The following is a 23,007-nucleotide window of genomic DNA, read 5'->3' on the forward strand; positions in this document are numbered from 1 at the left end:
GCATTATTCATTTCAAATTTGGTATGATTGTTGATTTTGTTTTGATCAACGAATATCAGTTACCTGCAATTTCAAAGTGCAAGAAATTTAAGGAATGTGGGTAAGTGGTAATGCACGTGACCTTTTTTTTTTCAATAAAATTCATTGCTTTTTGAATTAGAACCACCAGATGTGGTGAAAATCTAAAGATACAATTTAAAGCTAATTGCAATTTGGAGGTAATGATTACTGAGAGTTAAATATGGCATAGAGCCCATTCATGTGATTTCAGTGCTCAAATATAATCTACGATCTCGCCATTATTTGAACTATAGAATTGCAAGAAATTAATAGAGCATAAAGAAGTTTCAGAGCCAAGGCACAAAATTTTTATCCAGCAATCCAGAGAAATATAGCAAGAATTATATAGAGAAGAGGTGCAAATTTAATGTTGCAAATGAAATTGCAATCAAATTTAGATATATTTTCATTTGATTTGACTTCTCCAGCAATTGTAAGGATGAATTGAATGTTTTTGGAGGTGGTTGAAGCAATTATTTTTTCTAGCAACTACACAATGTTGAATTTCACAGCAAAGCAAATGTGGCATGTTGAGATCAGGTTTTTGGAGCCTCAATACAGATTGTGATGATTTCTTGATATTCCTTCATGAGATATTTGCATATTTTTAAGTGGGGATATATCAGATATTTCGGCATCATTTATGATTTTCAAATTCCAGGTAGATGAGGAAGTTCAGTTTCAACAACTATAGATTAAAGATTCTTTTAGTGGAACACATGTCAAATTCAGATTAGAGACCCAAATTTTTTTTTACTCCTATATATCTTCCTTTTTTGCTTATTTTAAGGGTTCCAGTTCTTTGAAGATTTTAGGTGGATTGTGAGACTAGTTTGGTTCCAATTTCCTAAGTTTTCTCACAGTTGTGATACCAATTTTTCTCAGTATTGTCCTATTATGAACAACATAGTATATCTCTTTTGAAGCATTCCATATTATACAATCATTCTTGGTTTTCTCTTCTAAATTTTGATATACAGATGATGTATTATTTTCAAGGAAATTAATGCAAAGAGTTTAACCTTCTTAGTTTCATTCTAATTCTCAGCTCCTACTTTTGTTAATTGCAATGTTCTATGCTTAAGAACTAAGGTCTTGAAATCAATTGCAACCCCTTAAGGTTGTATATTAGGACAAATTTTCTATTGGAACAAAGAAGCCAAGTAAATGCTTGTTTATACGGATAGGGTTGCAGGTTACACTAGAAGGATTTTACAATAAGTACGAGAGTTGTTATGAAGACTGATGTCTATTTGCAAGTCAAATAGATAGATCATGCCTAAATATATGAGTATAATTTAGGTATCCATCTGCATGTTAAGGTTTAGTTGATGCCTGATGAATAAGGGACTGGTGAGCTTGATGGATGCGTGTTCTTTGTTGTTGCATACCTGGGTTGTGCTGAGATACAAATCTTAATCAAATATGTTTCCTTTGTCTTTATGAATTAAAAGATTTTTCCCTCACTTGGTTTATCAAGTTCATGTGCTTTGTTATTAGCTATTTCATCCATGAATGCTTGCGTAAACATAGAAGATTAAGGGATTTTATCTATTTTTCCATATTCAGTTGTATGCCTTTACATTGGTACCATATAAAGAATCTGAGGTCCACCGCCTAGGTCTAACAGAGCCTGAAGAAGAAGAAGGATCTATCCTCATAGTTGGCCCAAGACTATAGTCAGGTGCATTCATTATAGGAATTTGCTAGCCTTAGATGCATTTGTCTGGTTTCTTAGTTGTTTGTAAAACTGTTAAATCAGGAGCCAATAGAATAGTGACTCTGTTGGGGATTCACACTTAGTGTTGTCATGAATAGTGAATTATTAGAGATATGTGTCACCTTGGGTAGAGTTTGAAGTAAGCATTTCCTGCTGAAGTTTCCTGTGGATTTGGAATTTGTATATATTTTTCTCGAGACTTTCACTAAAGGATTTATCATTTGTTTAGGTCTTTTTCCCATTCTGATAGAGTGGGTGGCGACTAAAAAGTTTTTAACTAGTGTCAAGATTAAGAAATTTTTTGTCTTAAAACCATGGAAAATAAAAGAAATACACAAGTAAATGTTAGCAAAAACCCAGGAATCAAATTACAAACTGATCTCCCTCCTAGAGGAAGACAGAATTGGGTTATGAAGGGAAACCAAATGCAGAAAGGAAGCTATTCACAGGAGCAACTAGTAGGGAAAGATAAGATTCACCATTGTGCTATTGAAAGGGTTCCTTTCTTTGAAGGTCTGAGATCTCACCCAATTTTGTTTGATGATGATTTCTATAATACCCCTAAAATGATATGTCAAGAAAAGGTTGTGTAACCACATGTATTTAGTCTAGAGGATAGGACTAGTAACAATCTTTTCCAGCGTAGCACAAATCCTTTCATGTCAAATTATTCTCCTGAGAGGGTTAGACCTAGACACTTAGAACCTAAAAGTTTTAATGATGAAAAAACATTTGGGTCTGAATTCACTATCCCTAATCCTGATGAGATTGAAAATTTGAAAGCATAGCTTGCTGAGCAAGAAGCTATTAATAGGAGATTTCGAAAGGAAAGGGAAGAAAAGATCACAAAGGCTTATGAAGAAAAGCAAGAATTACTTAGGCGAATAGCTACTATGAAGAAGAAAAATGAGATAGCAGCTAGTGCCTGGCAACCTTAGATTGTGGGATACGTTGAACAGCTTAAGAGGTAATAGTAGATTTTTTTGGAAACTTAGAGAATGAATCTAGAGGGACCTATAATATAGAAAATTAGTAACTATAATACTCTAGAAGTTGATAGCAATAGAGTAAAAAATGTGGAACCCATTGTAGGGGCTAGGGACAAAGGAAAATAAAAGGAGATTGGTATTAAGATCAATGAGCCAGTGAAGACAGTTTAGATCCATGATTCTATGTCACTCTCTGATATTGAATTGGAAAAGATAAGGAAAGAAAGGGATGCTTTAGCCAAGAGATTGGAGATTGTAGAAAGTGAGGTTGCTATAGTTGAGATGAATAATAAGATCAAATTCCTGGAAATTACCAAGAAGCAATCATCAACTATGCCTAAAGATGATGATTGATCTAATGATGCAAATAAAAATACTACTAAGGTACCTATTTCTTTCTTGTCTTCATCTTCACTAAAAGTAGATCTTAAAAAATCTGTTGGTGATGCTATCACTAGTAATACTATGAATAATACTAAGAAAGATAGTGCTAGTCACCCCAAGACTGATTTACAAGGAAGACCTATTCAATTAGAAAGCTATAGGCAAATATTTTTTGATGGAATCCCTAGTTTTCCAAATCCCATCCCACAATAAATGAGGAAAAGATTGCCTAAATTTGATGGAAATAATGCTTTCTCTTGTGAAGACCATTTAAGGAGTTTTCTTGATATGATGAGTGATTATGAGGTTGAAGCTGAAGATGTCATTATGAAGTTGTTTGTGTAGTCATTAATTGAAGATGCTAGAGAGTGGTTCAAGAGACTTCCTAAATTGTCTATTGTTGATTGGAAAGATATTGAGTATTGTTTCAAAGAGCAGTATGGTGACAAGAAAAATCAGAGCTATATTTTGAGTGAATTCAATAATATTAAGAGGTTGCCTAATGAATTTGTTACTAAATTTAATACTAGATTTCAGAAAAGGATGTACAAGATAATGCAAGCCATGCAAATTGATGACAAGGTATGTCTGATCACTTATCTAAATTCTTTTGATGGTAAAATGGCATACCAACTTAGGGATAAAGAGCCTATGACCTTAAGAGATTCTTTCAGGATTGCCATTAATATAGAAAATAATTTGAGGATTTTAGGGAGATTAGAAAGCAAAAAGAGATGATCCTAGGTTATTTGGGAATAAGGGAAATAGAAAGGAAGAAAATAAAGCCATAGGAGGAAAAAAGCAAGAGCCTAGTGAAATGAGTTAGATTCTAAATGCTATAAAAGGTTTGAATCTTCATCAGATGAAGAATGATAGGAACCCCACTGATAATAGGGTCCCTTATCAATAAAATTTCAATAGACAAAATATGCTACAAAATTTCCCATATAACACTACTTGGAAGGATGGTCAGCCTAGTATCCCTATTCCCAAGAACAACAACAATAAAGTGACCCCTGATCCTTTGTCAAAAAATTCTATAAATTTCATAGATGATCCTGAGTTTTTTGTTGAACCTACATGGTGCTTTGCATGTCAATTAGCCCATTCTCCTAAATCTTGTGCAGTAGCATTGTCATTCCCAGGAAATCAAGCTATAGTGGAAAACTGTCATGAGTAGGAAGAAAATAATGATGATGTAGGATGCAATATGTTTGAATCATATTATTCTGACCGTGAAGATTATGACAGAGATGTGTATGACCAAAGACAATTTCAGAATTTTATACAACAAGTATTTTCTGATGAGAGTGATCTGGAAGACAATGTGTGTAACATGGTAAATGCAAAAAAAGAAGTAATACTAAGAAAACCTTCTAGGGAAGAAATTGACCAAATTACTACCAATATGATAGCTCAAGTTTAGACTAGAAACATGGCTCAAAAAGATGAAAGTAATAAGGTATCTAGTATCTTCACAAAAGGGGGTGATCCTAAGAAGGGGGAAATTGTGAAACGTAAAGAGGCTCCTGCTATGAAGGTTAAAATTACTAATAGAAGATGGGAACAAAAGAAAGGAGGAAATCCTAAAGATATGGAGTTTTCAAATAATGTCCGCAGAAAAACAAATGAGAAGGTATCAAAGATCATCACAAAACATGATAAGAATCATCAAAATGCTCTGAACATTTTGGATAAACAAGATGAGAAAAGGAATGTGACTAACAATGATCCTCTTGGTTCTTCCATAGATATGCTTGATTTTTTGTCTTAGATTACTGTTAAGGTTCCATTGTCTAAATTGCTAAGAATCCTTGAACACCAAAATAGAGCTATAGCATGGTTGGGAAATACTGATGTAAAGGTAAGTCAGAATTGTAATGAAAATCATAGTCCCAAAGAAAGTAGTAAAGAAGAAGTAAAGAACAATGAAGCTAAAGGAGTTGTCTCTCAAATTCCTCAAATGTTTTTAGATAATTTTGTAAATCAGTATTTGGGAAATGTTGAACCATTTTTCTTAAGCATTTTAGTAAATGGTAAAACATTAAAAAATTGCATGATTGATTTTGGTGCTTCCAACACTGTGATGCCTTTTGAAATAATGAAGGAATTAGGTTTAAAGGTGGATACAACTCAAGGAAGATGTTGTGCTATGGATAAAAGAGAAGTGACAGTCATAGGCACTATAAACTCTTTGCCATATAGATTAACAGCCTACCCTGACAAAGAGCTTACTATGAGTGTATTGGTGATTAATATTCCACCTCAATATGGTATGCTATTATCAAGAAAGTGGAGTGCTGCTATGGGTGGGAGTTTATAGTGTGATTTGTCATTTGCTACTTTCAATATTGAGGGAAGTTTGATAAAAGTCAATAGGGAACCTAAGAGTATATACATGATAGAGGAAGATGACAACATGATAAATTTTGCGGATACAGATATTAATGCATTAAGAGCTGAGGTTTTGACTTTGAGGAAATCTAAGCATAAGTCTCAGTTAGAAGTGGAAGTTGACACAAAAACAAACAAGGGTCATCTATGGACTATGTTTTTTGATGGTGCATGTTGCAAAGATGGATCTGGTGTAGGTATTTTGTTGATATCTCTAGAAGGAGTAACATACAAATTTTCCTTTACTTTAAGTTTCCCTTGTACTAACAATATAGCAAAATATGAGGTTTTGTTGTTAGGCCTTAAATTAGCTCATAAGCATGGGATAAAGTGTTTACATGTTGTAGGAGATTCTAAATTGGTGGTATCCCAAGTAAGAAATGCTTATGTGTCAAAGAATAAAAGATTAAAATAGTATAGAAATGCAGTGTGGGACATGGTTGAATGTTTTGATGCATTTGGAATAATTTGGAAAGATAGGACAAATATTAAAATGGCAGATTTACTAGCAAATATAGCAATAGAACTCGATGATATCACATTTGCTGGTGTGTCTAAAATTGAGATTCAAACTAGACCTTCTGTCCTTGATAATGTTCAGAATTGGAAAGTGTTTGAAGATGATAAGGATATTCTAAGATTTTTGAATTGTGAGCATATGTTGTTAGGACAAGAAATTGATTGTGCAGCCTATGTGGAAAATGTATTTGGAAAAGATATTGTTTTTGGGTAGGAAGTTGTGCAATTGAAGACAAATAAAATTTCAAAGGGTCTAGTTGTTTTAGAAATTGTTTTTAACAACCAAGATAGGTCACAAATGGACACTAATGGATATAGTGCTGAGGATTTAGAGGAGGTGAGCTTGGGAACTCAGGAAACACCTAAAAAGGTATATATTGGTAAGAAATTGCCTCCTAAAATTAGGAAAGATTTAATAAATCTGCTAAGGAAATATAGACATGTGTTTGCATGGTCATATGATGATTTAAAGGCCTATAGGGAAGATCTTTTTGAACATGATGTCCCTTTGAAACTAGATGCTAAGCCTTTTAGACAAAAACAAAGGCTAATAAACCCAACCTTGGCTCCCAAAATGAGAGAAGAATTGATCAAGTTAAGAGTTGTTGGGATCATAAAGCCTATCAAACATCTTCTTGGGCATCCAATCTAGTACCAATAAGAAAGAAAAATGGAGATATAAGGTTATGTGTTGATTTTAGAAATATCAATATATCTTCCTTAAAAGATAATTATGGATTGACAAATATGGAAGCCATGTTGCAAAGGGTGACTGGTTCAAAGCTTATGTCAATGATGGATGGGTTTTCAGGTTATAATCAAGTACTTGTTAAAGAATCAAAACAGTTTAAAACTACTTTCACTACTCCATGGGGTACTTATGTATGTGTCAGGATGCCTTTTGGGCTTACTAATGTTGGAGCTACTTTTCAAAGCGCAATGGATGTGGCTTTTGCTGATATTATTGACAAATTTTTGGCTGTGTATCAGGATGACCTTACTGCTTACTCCAAGGATGAAAATGATCATTGCATTCACCTAGAAAAGGTATTTATTAGAGCTCTTAAATATGGAACATCTTTAAATCCAAGGAAATGTAACTTTGGTGTTACTGAAGGAAAATTGTTAGGACATCTAGTTGGAAAGCATGGAGTAAGGATTGACCCTGAAAGGGTAGAAGCAATAGATAAGATTAAAAAACCCAAGAGTGTTAAAGGCATTCCATCATTCTTTGGATAGATCAATTTTCTTAGGAGATTTGTGACAAATTTTGCATAGATTAGTAGGCCTATATCAAGAATGCTAAAGAAGGGATCTGAGATAAAATGGGATGGTGAACCTAGTATTACATTTCAAAAGATTAAGAAAACTATTAAAGATGCCCCTATTCTTAGAGGTCCATATTATGACAAACCAATACATATATTTTCTTTTGCCTCATTTCACATTGTTGTTGTAGTACTGTTACAGAAAAATGAAGAAGGTTATGAGCAACCTATTACATTCTTTAGCAAGTCTTTGCAAGTAGTAGAGCTCAAGTATGACATCAATGAAAAATAGGCATGTGCACTAGTAAAAGGGGTGAAAGCTTTTAGATGTTACTTGATGGGAGCTATTATCATTACTTTTGTTCCTACTACTATTGTGAAGGACATCTTTTCACAACAAGAGGTATCTAGCAAGAGATGTAGATGGATTAATAGGATACAAGAGTTTAACATTGATATTCAGATTACTAAATTGGTTAGGGGTCAAGGTTTGGCTAAATTGATGATAGAAGCTAATCTAGAGGCAAACCAAATTAATCAACTTGATGATAGTTGTAGGGATAATCTTTGTGATATGGCTATCTCTGATTGGTACAAAGACATAATTTATTATTTGCAAAACATGAAATCTCCATCAGAGCTAATAGAAAACCAGAAAAGATCCCTCAAGTTGCCAGCTATAAGGTATGTTATAGTGCATGGTCAATTATGGTGGATGAATATGGAAGGGGTACTTTTGAAGTGTGTAGATGAAAATGAATCTAAAAGGATTCTAAAAGAAATGCATGAAGGTGTATGTGGTGGTCACTATATGGCAAAAACTACTACCCATAAAATTTTGAGAGTTGGTTTTTGGTGGCCTACACTCTTCAAAGATACTCATGAGTTTGTAAAAGTTTGTGATGCTTTTCAAAGGTTTAGTGGAAATTTAAAATTCTCTGGGAATTTTCCATTAAGACTAGTTGAAGTGTAGGCACCTTTTCAACAATGGGGAATTGATTTTATAGGTGAGATCACAAGTAAATCTAGTGGTGGTCATTCTTGGATCTTAGTACCCACTGGTTATTTCATCAAGTGGGTTGAGGCAGTCCCTACTAAGAATGCAACAAGTAAGGTGGTGATTAATTTTATTTTAAATAATATTGTGACTAGATTTGGATGCCCACAAAAGATTGTAACAGATAATGCTATGTGTTTCGGATCAGAGGAATATAATTTTTTTTGCAAGAAATATGGCATTATAGAGTACACATCATCACCCTATCATCCTCAAGGGAATGGTCATGCAAAATCAAGCAATAAGAGTATACTAAAGGTTATCAAAAGAATTCTAGGGGAAAAAAAGAAGGCATGGGATTCAAAGTTGGCATTAGCTCTATGGGCTGATAGGGTTACTATGAAAAAGGCCATTGGATGTGCCCCATTTGATTTGGTTTATGGTATACAGGCCAGACTTCCACAAAATAACCTAAATGAGATGTATAAATTTGTTCAACTATATGAAGATTACATCATTGATGAAGTAAAACTCAGAATAGTTGATATCTTGAAATTAGAAGAAGCAAGGAGAGAGTCTTCTGTTAAAAATGCCAAGTTACAATCACAAATGAAGCATTTATATGACAAAAGAGCCAATGAAAAGAAATTTGAAATAGGTGACATGGTATTGATGTGTAATGCTAGAGTGGAAGATAAAGGAAAAGACGGTAAATTTGACCCAATATGGCTTGGCCCATATAACATTTGTGATAAAAATGGAGAAGATTCATATTTTTTGAAGGATTTAACTGGAGGTATTCTTGAATTTCTAGTTCATGGACAATTCTTAAAGAGGTACTTTTCTTAAAAGTATCTATTTTCCATGAACAGTAGTTTTAGGGTTCTTGGTTTTCCTGTACATTTTGTATATTTTGTAAATCTTTGTAAATATCCCTGTGAAGTCTATTTTCTTGTTTCTATGTGTTGCTCTATGCTATCTAAAGATGTTGTCATTTCCTTGTACCAAGTATGTGGTTTTCTCTCCCAAAGATTCTAAATTCTTGCATAGACTCAGGTAATCTATCATCCCCAGACAGAGCCACTATTGATCTAATTTTTCAAAATGCAGAAATTATGGAAAAATTTAGTGAAAACTTATTTGAATCTTAAAATCTTGCAAAATAGGGTTTTGTTCCTTATATTTTGAGAATCCTTAGATGTCCCTAGTTCATAGCTTGGTTTTTATGTCTTTGAAATTCTATTAAATTCTCAAGCTTTGTCTTTAGAGAATTTCTCAGAAACCCTAGTGCCCTGTATTATTTTACCCTAGTTTTGAAAAACCCTCAAAATAGTTTTTCATAAAAATGATTTTAAAATAATTTTACCCTAAGGTTGGGCCTATGTGATCATGGTTTTATTAAAATCTCATTTTAAAAATAATAATTATTGACCATATTATTTTATTGAGAAATGCCCAAAGTATTATTAATTCTATGTGATCGTTGATCTTGTTCAAGTCAATGGATATCACATTCCTGCAATTTTGAGATGCAAGGCTTTTGAATAAAGTGGGCAAGCAGTTTTTGGACATGTAGCAAGGTGGGGTCGGGAGTTCTTAGTATATGTTGTGGTGTACCAAATTCAAAAGTGATTGCTGACATGTACTACCAGTTGTGTCGTTAAGGAGGTTTTCTTGCTAGATGTGATCAAAGTTTTGTCAGCCATAGATCCTTCAAAGATCAAGGGTTGTCACAAGCCCGCAATAAAGAATTTCTCATTCAATAAGGAATGCGAGAATGCACCTTTGTGCCGCGTGTCATAGTGGGGCCGAGATTAGGATAGGAAACTGAGTCATGCCATGCTATATGTCACATATGCTTAGCTAGAAGTAGTCAGATTGGTTAGAGCATGAGAATTGAAAGCAATCATTTCATTGGCCCAAGTAGATGAAGCAACCATAAAGTACAAATTTTTTCTTACACCATTGATCTTGTCTTGATCAACGGAGGGTGCTTGCCTGTATTGGGAACTTGAATGAAGTTTAAGGAATGCGGGTATGTGCCATGCAGACACATGTTAGTGATGACATCAAGTATTCATTCGCTCAGGAGGTGATATGGGACCCACTTGCATGGAGGTTGTCAAAAGGCACAAACTCCCATAGAGCTTTGCCATTGGTCAGTGCAGTTGACTGGGCATTATTCATTTCAAATTTTGTATGATTGTTGATTTTTTTTTGATCAATGAATGCCACTTACCTGCAATTTCAAAGTGCAAGAAATTTAAGGAATGCGGGTAAGCGGTAATGCACGTTACCATTTTTTTTTGCCATAAAATTCATTTCTTTTTGAATTAGAACCACCCAATGTGGTGAAAATTTACGGATAAAATTTAAAGCTGATTACAATTTGGAGGTAATAGTTACTAAGAGTTAAATATGGCACAAAGCTCATTCGTGTGATTTCAATGCTCTACAATCTCGCCATTATTTGAACTATAGAATTGCAAGAAATTAACAAAGCTTAAAGAAGTTTTAGAGCTAGGGCACATAAATTTTATTTAGTGATCTGGAGAGTTGTAGTGGGAATTATATAGAGAAGAGGTGAAAATTTAATGTTGCAGATGAAATTGCAATCAGATTTAGATATATTTTCATCTGATTTGACTTCTCCAGCAATTGTAAGGATGAATTGAATGTTTTTGGAGCTGGTTGAAGCAATTATTTTTTTCTCGCAACAACACAATGTTGAATTTCAAGGAAAAGCAAATGTGGCATGTTGAGATCAGATTTTTGGAGCCTCAGTATAGATTGTGATGATTTCTTGATATTCCTTCATGAGATATTTGCATATTTTAAGTAGGGATATATCAGATATTTTGGCATCATTTATGGTTTTCAAAGTGTAGGTAGATGAGGAAGTTTAGTTTCAACAACTCCATATTGAAGACTCTTTTAGTAGGACACATGTCAAATTTAGATTAGAGACCTAGAAAGATTTTCTCTTCTATATATCTTCCTTTTCTTCTTATTGTAAGGTTTCCAATTCTTTGAAGATTTTAGGTGGATTGTGAGACTAGTTTGGTTCCAATTTCCTAAGTTTTCTCATAGTTGCGATACCAATTTTTCTTAGTATTCTCCTATTATGAACAGCATAGTATATCTCTTTTGAAGCATTTCATATTATGCAATCATTCTTGGTGTTCTCTTCTGAATTTTGATATATAGATGATGTATTATTTTCAAGGAAATTAATGCAAAGAGTTTAACCTTCTTAGTTTCATTCTGATTCTCATCTCCTACTTCTATTACTTGCAATTTTCTATGCTTAAGAACTAAGGTCTTGAATTCAGTTGCAACCCCTTAAGGTTGTATATCAGGATGAATTTTTTGTTGGAACAAAGAAGCCAAGTAAATGCTTGTTTATACTAATAGGGTTGTAGGTTACACCAGAAGGATTTTACAATAAGTACGAGAGTTGTTACGAAGACTGATGTCTATTTGCAAGTCAAATAGATAGATCACATTCCTAAATATATGAGTATAATTTAGGTATCCATTTGCACATTAAGGTTTAGTTGATGCCCAATGAATAAGGGATTGGTTAGCTTGATGGATGCATGTTCTTTGTTGTTGCATACCCGAGTTGTGCTAAGATACAAATCTTAATCGAATATGTTCCTTTTGTGTTTAAGAATTAAAAGAGTTTTCGCTCACTTGGTTTATCAAGTTCATGTGCTCTGTTATTAGCTATTTCATCCATGAATGCTTGCATAAACATATAAGATTAAGGGATTTTATCTATTTTTCTAGATTTAGGTGTATGCCTTTACACTGGTACCATATAAAGAATCTAAGGTCCACCCGCCTAGGTCTAACAGAGCCTGAAGAAGAAGAAGGATTTATCCTTATAGTTGGCCCAAGACTATAGTTAGGTACATTCATCATAGGAATTTTCTAACCTTAGATGCATTTTTCTGGTTTCTTGGTTGTTTGTAAAACTATTAAATCATGAGCCAATAGATACCATCTTTCTTCTATTGAATTTGTAATCCAACAAAGAATTTTTTCTCTCCAAACTTAGACATTTCAAATTCCTTGCTCATTTCTTCTAAAAATCTTTTGCACAAATCTTCATTTCCTATGAATAAAGTGTCATCAATTAATATTTCTTCCAACACAATCTTTTTGTTTTTGTCTAGTCCTTTTTTGATATGTAGGCTACTATTATCATTTATTCTTTGAAAACCAATCTATATCAAATAGTTATGTAGTCTTTCATACCAGGCTCTAGGAGCTTGATTTAGACCATATAGTGCTTTGTTTAATTTGTAAACCATGTCCCTTTTGTTAAGATATATGAAACCTTCTGGTTGTTCAATGTAGACTTCCTCATCAATAATTCCATTTAAAAATGCATATTTAACATCCATTTGATACACTTTAAATCCTCTATGAGCTACACATGCAAGTAGAGTTCTAGCACCTTCTAATCTTGCAACAGGGGAAAATTTTTTCCATAACCAATGCCTTCTTCTTGAGAATATTCTTCACATACTACTCTTTCTTTGTTTCTAGACACTCTTCCATCTTCATTCAACTTGTTTCTAGGTACCCACTTAATACTAATTACATTTTTGTCTTTGGGTCTAGGAACAAGAGTCCAAGTTTTGTTCTTTTCTATCTATTCTATCTCTTCCTTCATTTCTTTAACCCAAATTTTATTATCTAATATGTTTTTAATATTTCTTGGTTCAAATTCAACAAGTAAACATGTACCTTTCAATTTTCTTCTTATCATTGTTCCATCAGATTTGTCTCCAATGATTTGATCAAGTGCATGATGCCTTCTAACATATCTTGCTAAAATAGGTTCTTTGGATTTGGTGTGAGTTCCATTATTTTCATCATGAGCTTTAATATTAAGCTCAAGTTCCACTGTTTATGAGTTGGGTCCTCTAGACTAGGTTTGAACTAGCTCAGTAGCTTCTAACTATGACTCAGGTCCTTTAGAATGTAACTCAATTTACACTTCCTACAACACGGTAATTGATGATTTTTTTTTAGATTTGGGAGTTGAAGTCTCCTTTCTTTTAGATAGATTTGGCAAAGTATTAGGTTCATAGTAAACAAATCTTCTATAATCCTTTGGTTCTTTGTTGCTTTCTTCTTCACTCTTTTCTGCAAACTCATCAATTCTCAGATGTACACTTTCTGTGATCTTATGAGTAGAAAGATTCAAAAATTTGTATGCTTTACTTCTACAGGAGTATCCTAGAAATATGCTTTCATCACCTTTTACATCAAATTTTCCTTTTCTAGACTCTTTCAAGATATAACATTTTTTGCCAAATACTTTCAAATAACTTACATTACGTTTGTAGCTATACCATAGTTCATAGGGAGTTCAGTTTGGGTCTTTCTTCAACTAAACTCGGTTCAAAGTATGAATTGTAGTGCTGATAGCTACTTTCCAATATTTGATAGCAACATTCTTTTCTATCATAAGTGTCCTTGCATAATCCATGGTGGATCTATTTCTTCTTTCAAATATACTTTTCTCCATTGTAACCCTCTATTCTAGTGGGTCCACATAAGTTAGCATGTACAATTTCTAAGATTTATTCTAACTAGTAGTTTTTGCTCTTAAAACTAATCTTTCCTATTTTACCAATTTGGCAATTATTGCATAAGCCCATATAAGGTTTCTTCAAACTAGGAATACCTCTTACTCTTCTATGTTTGCTTATCTTGACCAGATTATCAAAGTTTACATGACATGGTCTCCTATTCCATAACTAGCTTTAGTTGAGCAATAAAACATGAGAATTCACTGAACTCAAGATGAAATAAATTATCTTTTGTTTGCTTGTCTGATCTAACCAGATTTCTTTTATCATCTAGAAATTTTGCTTTGCCATTCATAAATTCTACCGTGAATCCAATGTTGTTCAACTATGCCACACTCAGTAGATTATGCTTTAGTCCTTCAACCCAATAGGTATTATCACATATAAGTTTATTGGTTAATGAGATACAACCTTTTCCCTTTATGCAACAAGGTTCATTTTTACCAAATCTTACACTTCATCATAATGTTCAAAATGTTCAAACTTTATTTTATCTCTAGTCATATGGTATGAACATCCACTATCTATAATCCATGTATAATTTTTGCTAACATGAGAGATGAGTACCATCTTATCTTCTTCATTATCAAATTTATCTTATATAGCAATATACACCATTTCATCTTCACTGTTATCACAATCTTTAGCCATAAAACAAGTTTTCTTACCTTTGTCCTTATAATTCTTGTGACTTTTAAATTCCTTCTTGTCTTTGTGCTTGTGGCTTTTCTTCTCATCCCTATTTGGACACCTAGCAATAGTGTGACAAATTTCTTCACAAGAAAAGTAGATTAGAGGGATTTTACATTTGTACTTTCCTCTGCCTTTGGAATATTTCTTTACAAGTAGGGCTTCAACAATTTCAAGATCATTGTCAGAAGTTTCTTTAGTTTCTTCCTCACTTTTTGGTTGATTGGCTTTTGATTTCTTGCTCTTTTCCTTGAGTGAGAGTTTAACTTGAAATGTAGACTCAATATTTTTGGAGACAAGAACATAGTTACCATAGTTATCTAGTTCAAAAACTGTCAATCTTCCAACTAGAGCATCCAAGGTTAATTTGTTATCTAGATCACATCACATTTCTTGAATAGTAGACACTCTAATTGCATAGATAGGAAGAAGAGTTTTGAGTACCTTTCTTATAATATTTTTTTCCTAAATGTTTCCTCCAGATGCTTTGTTTGCACTCACACTAGCCTTGATTCTTTCCATATATTTTGCAATATTCTCATCTTGTCTCATTTTTATTTGATCAAATTGACCTTTGAGACTTTCTACTTTGGCTCTTCATCTAAGTCTAGTCTCTCCTCTTCTTATCCGAGACTGGGGCAACATTGTTGCTAAAACATCTTCCTCATGTTGTCTTCATTCAAACTTCTTTGAAATAGTGTTGTCTCGACACTATGTCAAAGAGGGGCAAAATGTAGACACCTAAATTTGATTACACTACTTTGGTAATCTAATTTAGCCATCTCTAAAGGCATCATTAATTAAATTCTTATTTAATTAATCCTTTGTCATCCCCTAGTTGATTAATTTAATTAATCATCTATAGTCCTAATTGATAAATCAAATAATCTATTATTTATCAATTAAATCCTTTTCTCCTATCTAATTCCAAAAATCCCCATTTATTAAATAAATCTATTTGATAAATGAAATCCTCAAATTCAAAAAAACCCTAACCTATCTCTAATCCTCCATTTAGCCTAATCCACCCCATCCACCCATACTAACCAAGCTTAGCCACTAACTCACCCACCCTCATTAATGCCATCCACTTGCACATCTCTAACATCCCTAATCTAATCCTAAACCCAAGCCTAATCCACCCCCTAATGTTGTCACATTCCTTAAACAAGTTTAAGACTTTCCTAATCCAAACCAAAGTCTCCCCTCAAAAAAACCCAACCACTAAGACATGAGTGCTCTTACAAAACATAAAGACTCTTACAAGCCCACTCATGACTCTTACACCCATCTTCCACACTCTTCCCTCTTCCACACTCATTCCTCTTACATCCCTCTTACATACTCAACCCAACTCATCATGCCCTTAACCAACCCTTAACCCTACCCTCTCACACTCATCCTCCTTGTGACAAGTGTCACCTTCCCATTGGTGCTAAACAAGCACAATCCATGTGCTCCCCTTTGAGTGCATCTTAGCCCTCCTTAAGCCTTCATCCATCCTTGCATCTAAGCCCTCCATCCCTCTACCCCTTAGCCTATAAATTGAATCCCATCCCAAGCCATTTCATCAACAATCTTTGAGCTAAAGTTACCATGCTATTTTGAGAACCAAAGCCATCAACCATACCCTTATAATGCCAAATTGAGAGCTCACAAAGCTACCAATTTGCCATTACCCATCTCCATTGAAGCAGCTTTTGAGCATCTTGAGCATACATCCACTGCAAAAGGACACATCTACAGAATCAAGAAAGCATGGAGTGTTTTCTCTCGTGAGGTTTGCACTTCTTATTTTCTTTCTTAGTCTAAGCATATATGTGAATTTAGTTTTTGGTTTGTGAATGTTTACTTTATTTTTTAATGTTCTTTGCATACTGATGACCAAAACCCTAAGTGAGGATGAATTGGAGAAGAAAACCCTTACCAGGTGGGATGGAAGGGGTATGAAAATAAGTAGTGTGACTAACATGGAACTAAAGTTCAACATTCACATAATAGCACAAAAGATATACAACTCTAGCAGGTTGAACAATGTGTCATGTGAAGCTATGGACTTAGCTTACAAGGTAATCAAGAACAAACTTTCTTTTGACCTTGTCGAGTTATTGTTGAACCAATTCATGAAAAAAATGGAGAGCATAAGGACCTCAAAGAACAATCCATGTAAGTTTGGCTCCTTCTTGACATGTTTATTTTTCTATGTTCATAAATTCTTCCCATCAAAAGGTATTCTTTTTTGGAGAAAAGATGTACCTGTCCTTTATTAGATTAATGAGTACATTGTTGAAATGAGAGAAAATTATACAAGTATTATGGATGACTATTTTGATGCATTTAAGGAGAAAATAAATAATAGATATAGGATTCCAAGGAAATTAGTTGAGGATTACAAAGATGATATTTCTTTCATGGTTGATAGTAATAAAGTGTACATTCACATAGTTAGGCCAAGAATTGCATGGGTAAAACCTCTAGGATATGAGGTCAACATTGATGAAACAAAAGATATAATTGAGGAATTTATTAATGAGATATTTGATCCCAAAGTAGCATATTTGGGCACATATGATGAGGCAAAGTCCAGGATAGAATTGGAGATCAAGCCACCTTAGGTGATCAGCAAAGGCAAAAGGAAAATTGCCAAGTTAAAAACTAGCAGAGGATGAAGAAAAGTTAGAGGAAGAAGAGCCACTGAAGAAGAAGGGTAAAATAATTATTATCAAACTTGCCAAGATATCCACTGCTATATTCACAAGAAGGGCATCAAGGAAGACATGAGGCAAGTAAGGAGGAGACATAATTTTTAGAAAACATCCACCCACCTTCAAAGATAGATTGAAAGATTTGGAATTAGGCTCTGGCATTACAAATTTCAAGGCACTAAAATATGAAATTAGGACTGAAGAAGAGCAAAATAAAATTGAAGACTTGGTCATAACTAAGATTGGTAAGTGGAAATACTCACCTGATCAGCTTGCACTTTAGAATCCTAGTGTTTTGATAGACAAGATAAAGCCAAGATGGGAAATTTCCATGCAAACTGCAAAATATATATATGAGAAAACCTTGAGGCAACTTATGCCAAGCTTAACCAATAAGGAGGTGAAGGAATCTCTTTGAAGAAAAATGAAGAAAAGTTAACCTTGGGATTCAACACTTGTCTTGTGTTATTGAAAGAAATTGAGCATGTTGTGAAGAACCCTACAAACACATGCAAGAATGTTTATCTTCTTCATAAGGCAAGTGATTTTTTTGTTAGTGTAAATGATGATAATGATGATCAAGAGGAGAAAGATGAAGAAAAAGATGATGAAGAGGCGACTCATTTTAATAATGTAGATGATGAAGAGGAACAAGGGCAGGAAGCTATCAAGGAAGATGTACAAGATATAGAGGAGACAAACCTAGTAAAGATTGCTGCAATGGTCATAGCTTCACTTCATCATTCTCCTAGCGAAATATTGATAACACCAAGCCTAGAGATAGCCTCAGTAGGATTGATTATGACCAGCACTAAAAGAACAAGCACTCAATCAATCTTTGCACCTATCCAAATCAACACCACATTGATTGAAGTGTCAAACACTTCATCTACCAAGCTGAAAACTCTTCCCTCTACATTATTTTTTGATACATTAGGTATTTCTATTGCTAGTGTTTTATTGAGTGCAGTATCCATTTTTGTAGTGAGTCCCACCATTTCAACAATTGTTTACATTCCTAGTATGCAAGTAATAAGTGCAAAGACAGTTGAGATCAAGCCTCAACTAAGCACAAACTTTTTGGGGAAAGGCAAAGAAAAGGAATATGATATAGATCTTGATGAGAAGAATGTCATTCCTAAATGGGACATCTCAAATCTAACACTTGATTAGATGCAAACCTTTGGAGAACTACTCCAAAAGAAAGCCAAGTAGCAAAAGCTTAGAGAGTAAAGAAAAAAGGAATTTGAGATCATTGAAGATGCTAAGAATATTAGGCTCTAGGAATAGAGGTTGATACTTCTCAACCAACTTTGTATCAATTGGCAGAGGCAGTCCATATGTGATGTCCCCAATTTTAGAATAGGTTTTAATAGGAAATAAGTATTAATTACCAATATTAGACTATTAAAATCATATAATAATAATTTTTATCTATTTTAAAATAAAAAATTTATTTATAATAAATAAGATAAATAATATTAAATATCTTTGATATATACTATTGGATATTTTTAAATCTACAATATATAATAATATTAAGGTTAAATATAAATTATAATATATATATATATATATATTTCATATATATATATATATATATATATATATATATATATATATATATATATATATATATATATATATATATATATATATATATATATATATATATGAAATATATAATAACATATCATTATATATATAAAGAAATAATAATAACATAATATATTAAATATTATTATATTTTATACCATTATAAATATTAATATATAAAGCATATAGGTTATGAGTTATTTAATTAAAGTATATAAAATGAATTAATATTAATAATATTGTATTAATAAATAATAATATTAATAATATAATATAAAAATTAAATGAAAAGACATGTCTCTTCTCTTATTATGATATAAAAATGAAGTATTATGTCAGTATGGGGGATAGGAATAGATATTATAAAATCTAAAATATATATGGAAGGAAAAAATGGAGAATGTCTGGAGATGGGTCATTACACCATAAATATAATAAAGATTTAGATGGATAGGACAAATTATTGCAGAAAGCCGAAAAAAAGTTTGAGAATAAAGTTTTAGAACTTATTTCTCAACAAATTGCCATTCATCAAGTAGAACTATCTATAGTTTAAGGTTCTTTAGAGACCACATGCATTAGTGTATCTTTAATTTTTGGTAAATTATGTGATATTTCAATTTTCACAAAGGAAATAAAAGACAAATTATCTAAAATTGATGAGGATCTAAAGGAAAGTGCACAACAATTATAGCTTGACCCAAGTTGAAGCTCTACCCACTTCAATAAGATCAAACTTCTAATAGATATGTAGGTAGAATTGTTCAAAGAAGAGGCAAGAATAAGATCTACATTGATAGATATTCAGAACATGATTCTCCCAAACATTGATGCACTACAAAAGAACATTGCACATTAAAAAATGCTCATCCATGACAATAACTTCTCCATTGTAGACCACGTGATTGAATTGTCAGTAGAAGTGCAGGTTGCATTGCACACATGCAAGCTCTTGCAAGAGAATTGGGACAAGACTTTGGCACTTATCCTAAAGGTACATTCACATTTCTTGTCACATTTTGGCATTAATATGTAAATATATAGCATAAATATTTAGCATTAATGTCAAAAAAGGGGAGAAGATCTAATAAGTTGTAAAGAGAAAGGGTGAGAAAATTGAAAGATTGTAAAGAAAATGTATATGGTATAAAGGGGAGAAGATGTATTTAGATGCACATGTCAGATGATTAGTATACTATATATTGTGTATGGGTAAGTATTACCATGTATAGAAATATATCTCTTACAAAACCAATTTTGAAAAATCTCAAAATAGTATACTCTACTGAGTTGGAATCATAAGGTGATGGATAAAGGTGTTAATGAACTCTTTTTGAATTTAGTTTTGATTGATAAAGTGTTTTTGTCACTAATGCCAAAGGGGGAGATTGTTGACATTATAGTCAAGTTTGTTATTAGTGACATTGACTTATTCAGATTGTAAGTATCTACCAAGTTTATCATACAATTAACAGTGTTAACCAAGTATTTTAGTTGCTACCGAGTTCTGCAATTGCCACTGAGTCCTTTAGATGGATTTTAGTTTGTACTGAGCGATTACTTGTAGTGCTTGTCCCTAGCTCACATTTTTGTTATCTATGCTAAACTCTTTTAGGCTAGTTTTATGCTTATGATTAGTAGCATTGTTTTGAGATTATTAGATATTGTTTCATATTCAAATGATATATAATGAGATTACTTGATACTCCTTACTTCATTTATGTATGATGATTACTACAATATTTTCAGTTATTGGTGATGATTAGTTAGATGGTTTATTTATCCTATGTATTTTCTTATGGATACTTACCCCATACTGCATGTGTATGGTGTGTGTGTTTGTTTTCTTTATGTATGGTATTTTTGATGTAGTTAAGGAAGGGAGTCATAGTCACCTGCTAGTCAGGATCTACATGATGCACCACTTCTTGCCATTGCCTATTTAGCTTGGAATATTGCGTTTGTACATGTGTGGATTTTATGCAGGTTGTAGGTACCGAGTATTAACTTCCCTGAATTGCCAAGATGAGCGTACCCTATCGCATTATCTCAATGTTAAGAGAGGGGAGATAAACTCTTGAGTCCAAATCCTAAGCCTTTAAACCATTTGTCCTAATTGAAAATTAGGATAAGTATCTAAGTTGAGTACCCTCTAAATGCATCAAATGATGTTAATTCGTGATTATAACCCTTTAGTTTGATTTTGTATGTGTTTTTCTTTGATGGGTTTTCGTACATTGTTTTATGATTCTTTGGTGAATTTTCTATTAGTTAAGTCTAATTAAAAGATTAAAATTAATGATTTAATTTAATGGAAAATCATTATGAGATTTTAATATTTAATTAATTAAGAAATTAATTATGTAAAAAGAATTAAATCTGGAGATAAAAGTTATAAGGATAAATTTAGAACGTGATAATATTTATTTAATTTAATAATAATATATTTAGAGTTTATTTTTAAATAAATGTTAAATATTATTATTTAAGTTAATAAATATTTTATCAATTAAGTTTCAAAAATAAAATTAAGCAGTGAAAAGAAATTAATTTAATAAAAGTTAATTATGAGTTAAAGGTTGTGAGCAAGGAGTTCTCTCAGGTGAACGCACAATTAGTGGCCCGATTTAAGGAGAGAACTCTTTATCGCAATTGAAGGGTTCATTTTTGGGAGAGAGGAATTTGGATGAAAATTTTGGGAAGCAAATTTGGAAGTGAATTTCTGGAAGGGAAATTTTGAGAAATTGATACAGAGAAGATCTTGGAAAAAAGCAAATTCTCTTGCAAATCTTCTGGGCGCGACAATTTTAGCATCAAAACTAGTAGGTTCTCAAGCTTTGTTCACCTAGTTAGAATTATGTTATTTAAATAATTCTGTCTTCTTCATGACTGTGGATTGCAAATCTGAATTTCTCTATTATGAACTATGAATATTTCAATGTTGTAAATTACTAAAAACATGACAATATCTTTTGCAGACATGGTGATTAGAAAAGTAATTAGAAAAAATATCCCGTTTTGTAGATTAAAGAAATTATAATTTGATTCAGGAAGGGTTTGAAATAAAAAGAAAATTTGAAATTAGAAATTCAATTGGTTAATTATATTTTTCCTATAAGACTTAAATTGTATAGGTTTTTTTTTTTTAAAAAATGTATATATAAATTATTATATTAATTGGAAATTTTCTTTATTTAAGTCTTATAATTGATTAAAAAAATTAATAAAACAAATTTAATTAAAATCGACTTAAAAGAAAATATTTTAAATATATATATGGATAACGTTTGTGGCTCCCAAGATTCTGTAGTACACATAGTACCTATGATGGGGGAATATCAAGGTTGTCACACAATTGAGATTAAGAGCCGACAACTTATTTAAAAAAGGCCGCACAACTTATTCATTAAGGTCGGCGGCTATTTAAAAGATGTGTTAAATAATTTATACAAAGTTTTAATTATTAAATTTGTTTATAGTTTTTAAATATTAATTTTATTATTATTATTATTATTATTTAATTAAAAGTTCTAATATTATTGCTAATTAACGATATTTATTATTAAGATTTTAGTATTATTTAATAATAGTTATTAATAGATTTTAATATATTTATTAATTTAAATCATAATGCATTTAAAATATGGTTATTAATTAATGAATTTATTTTATTTATGATTGGTAATTACTAAGAGATTAATATAGGTATTTATGTAATTATTAATTAATTAATTAAATTATAATTTAATTAAGTTAATTGATAATTGAAGTTACTCAGTGAATTTTAATTTATTTAAATTATTGACAATATTGATCTTAATAAATTGTGAATCATTTTAGTTTAAATCAATATAATTATCCCTCTAATTATTTTTGGAAAATTGATTTAATATAATGGGAGGGTAATTTTTATATTTTATTCGAAGAGATAAATGGGTTAACGTATAAGGGTTAACTGAGAATCTTTTACTTGTAACGTACTTTGAAAATGAAAATTGAAAGAACCTTACATTAATTCAACAATATATTATCATTCAAACCCAACTATGAGATGATCTTGTTTTCTATGTGTTCTC

Source organism: Cupressus sempervirens, chromosome 9, assembly GCF_028749045.1.
Source record: "Cupressus sempervirens isolate cs-2001-9-10 chromosome 9, ASM2874904v1, whole genome shotgun sequence".
NCBI lineage: Eukaryota > Viridiplantae > Streptophyta > Pinopsida > Cupressales > Cupressaceae > Cupressus > Cupressus sempervirens.